Source organism: Cyanistes caeruleus, chromosome 3 (genome assembly GCF_971803275.1).
Source record: "Cyanistes caeruleus chromosome 3, bCyaCae1.hap1.1, whole genome shotgun sequence".
In the NCBI taxonomy this organism is placed as follows: Eukaryota; Metazoa; Chordata; class Aves; order Passeriformes; family Paridae; genus Cyanistes; species Cyanistes caeruleus.
The window spans coordinates 87,223,119-87,229,740 of NC_141703.1; the positions used below are offsets into that span (position 1 = coordinate 87,223,119).

Below are 6,622 nucleotides of genomic sequence, written 5' to 3' on the forward strand. Positions count from 1 at the left end.
TACAGGCAGGGCTGTTCATTTCACCTAAATCTAGATATATTTTTAAAATTAGGTAAGTCTGAGTAAGTGAAAAAAGTAACAGCTCTTTGAGCTGGTTGGAAAAGACTGTCTTGTGGACTGTCTTGCTATTAAAGAATATTAGATTTAATACAGGTTTAATTCGTACTGTGTATCCTGCATATAATTCTACTGTTAATATTTTAAATAATTAATAGCAGTCCAAATAAGAGCAAATGAAAACAGAAATGGCACAAGAAGAGAATGAGAAGAGAAAGTGTTTGTGCAACACATATCTCAGTGGAAATCCAGTTTGCACTACTTTTTGAAGAAATCATCCATCACTCCCAGCTCAGGAGCTTTTCATTTGTTGTTTCTGTGTCCTGGTGAGATAGACAAAACCTTTGGGAGAAGGTCCATCCCTACATGGGATGACACAACCTGGCTTCTGCAATCTGTTCTTGGAAGAAGCAAGATATTTCCATTTCTAGAATCCTGTATTAGTGGTATTAGTGTATTAGTGGTGAAAAATGGGCACATTTCAAAATCCTTCTGCTCTTTTTGACCCCTCCTTCTAAGTTTTCTTGTAAGTGATGACCTCACAAGCTGTGAATTCTGCATGAGAAAGCAGAGAGGGAGAGTACCTGCTTTGGGATAGTCATGAGGATTCAGAGATTGCCAGAAAGGAATTAGTTTCTCAGAATTTGAAGCGCGCTTTATGACCCCCTGCAACACCAGTTCAGTAGCCAGAACTGCCTGCAGTCCCTTCACCACAGACCTCTAAACACAGCTGTCTGTGGCCCGAGCTGAAGCTGTTGATTCACCTCAGACACAACACCCATCATTCCTGTCTTGCAATCATTCCCAGCCTATAGTCACAAAACCCTCTGCCAGTTCCCTCTGTCCTGTCCTGCGTCTCTCCACTTATTTCTGTTCTGGAATCTTCACAAAGTTCTTGTGCCGTTCCCCACTACACTGTTGCCTGGCCTTTGTAGGCCTGGGCACTCCTAAGGGAATCTGCTTTCAGTCATGTTCTGGAGCTTCCCATTACAGACTTCAGTATCCCCAAATTCTCCATCAGTTTCTGATCCCGGCATCAAAATCAGCCAGTAGGTGTGTCTTTGGTTTCCTGGCACTATCCCGTTCTCTGAGGAATACAGCCTTGGGGTAGGATGCAGAAATTCACTGATTATGATCTTTCGGTCCATTTCCTTTCTTCCCTTCATTGGCTCCTTCTTGCCTCAAGGCCCTCACTGCTCCATCTTGGGAATGACTTTACAGCCTCATCCACCTCCTCATTACAAATCCAATGGGGTTTTGACCTCTCATAGGAGAGTCATCTGATGCAGACAGTGATAACCTTCCTGGTGCTGCCAATTGTCCTGTGCTTCACTGGACCGGAGAGCTGCTTTTAGTGGATTTCATGCACCAGGTCTTTCAGCCTGATGAGGGAGAAAGCATACATTAACTAGTCTGCTTCATCCCCCTCCCCCAGCCCAGCCTGAGAGCAGTGGCCCATGTGCTGTTCTGCCTTGGGTATTTTCATCATCTTTGCACCACACTGAGTCATGTTGCAGAATTTCCTAAGGAAGGAAAACGTGAAATACTGAGTCACAATCCCTAGAAAGAGAAATTATTGCTCTGACTGGTTTATCCAACTGTTTCAGTGTACTCATCTTTCTCATAACCTGCTCATTCTCTGCTATAGTACAGACAGAGGAAACCATTTCCCACTGTTCTTTTCTACCTTGGAGCCTCAGTTTCAGAGGAGTCCAAGGGCAGTCCTTGGGACTTCACTAAGAATCCACTCCATTGCCTACAGAAATGAAGCTGTATCTCTTGGTCTGGGACAAAAGCACAGCCTTAGGCAGGAATCTGTTTTCCACTGCAGTCTGTGTGACAACAAAGAGAAAGGACCATGAGGATTCCAGGGAAGGACCAGGCCATGGGAAGGGAGGTTTTTGAATGGGGGTCATTCCTTCTTCAGAAGTAAGAAGTGAGGTTAGCCTACTAATATGCAGGCCAGGACAGCCAAAGCAAAAAGAGAGTTTAAAATATGTCCAACTTAGACCCAATATCCAACAACTTTAAAAACAAAACAGTTTATTGAGGATACATTTTAAGAATGTAGTACAATCAATGGGGTGGCAGTGCCGGCAAAGGGTGATTTAATTCTGGGAGCAGAGATGAAGTGGGGAGAAAAGGTAATTATTAATTTAATTCTTTCAACCTTTTCTTCTCTATTGTGAGGGATGTATACAAATTGAAATTTTCACGCATAGTCGCATTCACAAATGCAAAATAGAGAACAGCCAGAGAAATATGTATACAAGGTCTGAGATGGTCAGGTAAATATTCTATTACTGTCACCACACTGAGGAAAAAAACATTAGTCAGGCAGTCTGGTCCCCTGTATTTATTTTTCTTTCTAAAAAAATTCTGCAGTTTGATTTTAAGACCTCTTCAGTGATGAAGCAGTGCTTAAAGAGTAGTGCTTAAATCTTTCTTTTTAAAGCTTAAATCTTCTAATTTCACATTTCATCATTTTCCTATTTTAATTATATATACTTTGCTAGGGAACATACATCACCAGAAAGAAAGCAAAACAGGAGTCAGAACTCTCTGTACTCGAGCAAGGATTTCGTAGTCACTGTTTCTTTTCAAGATCATGCCTTCTTTTGAATTTGGAGTGTCTGTCACTCAGTAAAGGGCAGTCCAGCCATCCTCTGTCCCGCCCCAATCATTTGTTTTGCTGGCTCACTGCAGAGCTGCCTTTGTGTGACTGCACAGTTAACTGCATTGAAAACTCACCCAGTAGAAAAGTGACTTAATAAAACCCGTGTTTAAAATGGTTTTGTCACCTAATACACCCCATTAACTGAGCCACACCAACACAAGTGTCAGCAAAGGAAAAGATGTAGGAGCAAGCATCCAGTGGCAGGAACCCTTGCTGAGGCAAGAGTGTGAGCTCATGCCAGAATGAATATGTCATCATGACCTCAGTCAGAGTTTTCACATCTAGCATCTATTTACTTACCTACTTCAGTGAAAAAAAGAATTTCAGAGGTGCAGGTGAGGGCTTGAAAGTATCCCACACTCCCTGTGAGGAATGTAGAACACCTTTGAAATACAATCTTATGCTGATTTGGGTACAGATTACCTTAAATGCAGAGATCTCTGTAGGGAGCATGCCCCTTGAAGTTGCTTTACTAATTGCTCTGCGGGACTGAAAATTCCACGTTCCAGTCTCACTCCCTCTTACCTTTTCTGATGCAGATCTGTTGAAGCTTCTGTCTTACTCCTGTCTTATAGTATATACCTACTGATACACAGTGTATTGAACTCTTGTTACACCATTCAGTAGAAGACAATAAAGAAATTTATTTTACAGCCAAGCACATTATTTATTTGTTGAATGTAACATTCAACAATTCCACTCGATGAGTATTTCTAAAAAAATGATCTTTGAACATCCTGAAGTATATTTCTAATGAGCACTTTCTGGGCTGAATGTAAAATCTTTTCAAGACAAGCAGGAAAAAAAGAGCGCTGAATGTCTTGGACAGCAAGCTAAAGCCGACCTAAAACCTGGTGCAGAATATATCTATATATCTATATATCTATATATCTATATATCTATATATCTATGTATGTATGTATGTATGTATGTATGTATGTATGTATGTATGTATCTATCTATCTATCTATCTATCTATCTATCTATCTATCTATCTATCCATCTCCTTGCATGTGTGTAAGTCTATAGTAACTATCATAGGCCCAGAATAATTACTATCTTGGTGAGCCAATTCTTCAACCTGGCTTTTGGGTGTCTAGAAAGGAAAGGTGAAGAGCTTGAATGAAAGGACCATTGCTAATAGTAGAAAAGGGAAAAAAACCCACACAAACAAGAAATAACAACCACACCCCAAGACCCCCCAAAAAAAGACTCCAAACAAAACCAACACAAATTAAAATCAACACAAAACCAAAACCAAACAAACTTAAAGTAAAATCCAATGGATCTTACGATAAATCTGTAAATTTCAGGAGTGTGAAAGAAATTTGGTACAGCAAATGATAGTTGGGTTTAAATGTGAGTTTGAAAACTAGAAAATTGTCTCCTATTTGGTATGGTGAAAAGTTGTTATCAGAGGTGTAAAATGCAGTCTGGACAAATATTTTATTAGAGTGGGTAATTTGGTTTGGCAAAGTCAATGGCAAGGGTTAATAACACAGGAGATGGGGTTTTTCTCTGTAGAATAGGTGCTTTGCAAGATGAGTTGTTTCTACATTGGTGTTGTTAGAGCACCATCTAGAGGTCATTTAAAACACATGCTTGTCATTAGACTGGATTTAAAAAAAAAAAAAATTCTATTTACTGAGGCTGTTTGAGACAAATAGCACAAATTACTAATAATTGCTTAAGCACTGAAGTGGGAAATTCATTACATTTTCCACTGCACTTGCACCAGTCTTATAAAACACTTCTTGTTCCATTTCAGTCAGTTGTCAGCTACAGAAATATTCAGGATTAAGTGTGATTTTTCCACATAAGGTAGTGTCCTATTGTTATGATCCAATCACATTCATCCTCTTTTTTACCTTTTAGCAGAGATATACTTTTTTTCAATTATTCCCAAAAGTTTTCACACTCTTTCCTTGCTTTGGGGTCTTTTTAGCTACATAGGGTGAAAGTTCATAGTGTTTCTGCCTAGCAGCATCCAACACCTTTGTGTCAAATGGTGTCATGATGTCACAATGTGCCCCAAACAAGACCGTGGTGGTAGTTATGTCCAGACTCCATTACCTGAAAAGCAGCGAGGAGCAAAAGTGTCTTGTGCTAGACAGCAAAATAGGATGGGGGGTAATGCAACCCTGATAATTTTCCTGGGATTTGCCATCTATCTGATGAGTTTGTTCCCAGCCACTTACTGCTCAGAAGTTTTTCCTCTGAAAATCCAGAGCATGATTCGCACTACTGAGGATGAACAGGAAGAGGGAAACAGTCCAACAGCAGGTGAGAGGATGGGCTAAGTGAGAGGATGAGAAATAAGGGGCTTGGAGGGCAGGAAATGAGATTATGTGTGGACATAGAAGCTTGGTTTTGTACTAAGAAAATCAGGAAGAATGACAAGATATATGTCAGGGGGAAGTGGAGGTCCGATGATCCCTAAGGAACAGGGAGCTTGCAAAGGAGTGGGATAGCAAGGCTATCCCACAGGCCCAAGCAGGACAGGCCTCGGGATGGCAGTCAGGGTCAGACAAGAGGTCACCAGGGAGGTCCACGACATTGAGACAGGTCCAAGTTCAAGGAGGAATACCAGTCAGTGTCAGGACTAGTGATGGGGAGCAGGGTCAGACACAGTCCAGTGACAGCCCAAACCTACACTTACACGGGGCAGAGGACAATGGGAGACACAAGTTCAGGCCAGTCATCAATGTTAAGACCTCTTAGATCACCCGCAGCCCTGACTGCAGCCTCCTGTCTCAGCTGTCTCCCTCCTCACACCTTACAGAGACCTGAAAGGAAAGGTCCAGGACACCCCTGGGGACCAGGGTGAAACAATGAAAGAAAACAGGCAGACACAGTCCCATGACTGCCAAGCAAGTCCATAGTGATAAGGCATATTCAAGATTAAACCAGGAGGTCAATTTGCAGGTCAGGATCCAGAATAACAGGGTCCAGACACAGCTGGGACAGAGACAGAGCTGGAGATAAGTGTATTTGCAGCAGACCACAAATAGAGATCTGAGACCCAGACCCCAGCTTAAATGCAGCTCTTGGACACATAGAATTCATGTAAAGGCTCCAGACAGGGCTTTTAAGGGCTACTACAGCATACTGCTATAGTCATGGCCCTGAAAAGATAAAAGAATGTATCTGGGGTGACTTTTGTAATGGAAAAGTACAGGAAAGGAGAAAAACATGAAGATGCAAAGTGGAGTGAGGAAAAAGTGATTACTAAAAGAAAAGATTTAAAAATCAGAATCACAGAAACGAGAAAAGGACAATGGAAGCAGAGAGGGGGAAAGAGGTATGAATGAAAAGCTTCTTGGGATGAAGGAGAAAATAGAGTGAAGGTGAAGAGGTTTTGAAAGTTTAGAAAGCAAGGAGAATAAAACAGGAGGGACACAGAGGTAAAAAGGCTTCAAGTATGAAAGGAGTGAACAAGAAGAAAGCTTATGTTGTTTCCTTTTTCCCTCATTTACAGACTGGGAGGAAATGGAGGAGTCATTTGTGGCCTCATCAATAGGGGAAGGAATGGAGGTGATTGATATGGTGGAGCCTGAGGGCTCAGAGACACTGAGCAATTCAGCAGTGAAGGATTTGCTCTTGGATCTGGCTCTTCTCCTCAAGATTGGTTGTTTTTTGTTGCTTTTTTTTCTTTAATGCATGACCTAGAGCTTGAAATAATTTCTGTCTTCATGAATGATAACAATTGGAACATCTAGCTATATTTCATGATCACCCACTGGACAATACAGCTTGTCTTCATCAACCACATCCCAGGGAACTGAATTAGAACATTGAAGACAAGGCAAAGGACCCTGTGCACATATTGAAAGTGTTTTCCTTTCCTCCTGAGAAACACAATAAATTCTCATTTTTTTCTAAGCCAGA

The 6,622-nt window shown here is 41.3% G+C and overlaps 2 long non-coding RNA genes across 2 annotated transcripts; one reads left to right on the top strand and one right to left on the bottom strand.

Annotated features, from left to right (window-relative positions):
* Nucleotides 1-690: 690 nt before the first annotated feature.
* On the bottom strand, nt 691-4,709 carry LOC111937874 (uncharacterized). The gene is made up of 3 exons (XR_015284926.1): nt 4,603-4,709; nt 3,260-3,319; nt 691-3,097 (listed from the first exon to the last, which is right to left on the bottom strand). It is a non-coding gene; the product is annotated as an uncharacterized LOC111937874 (long non-coding RNA).
* Nucleotides 4,710-4,785: 76 nt separating this feature from the next.
* On the top strand, nt 4,786-6,622 carry LOC111937978 (uncharacterized). Its single transcript, XR_002868817.2, has 2 exons — nt 4,786-5,017; nt 6,213-6,622. It is a non-coding gene; the product is annotated as an uncharacterized LOC111937978 (long non-coding RNA).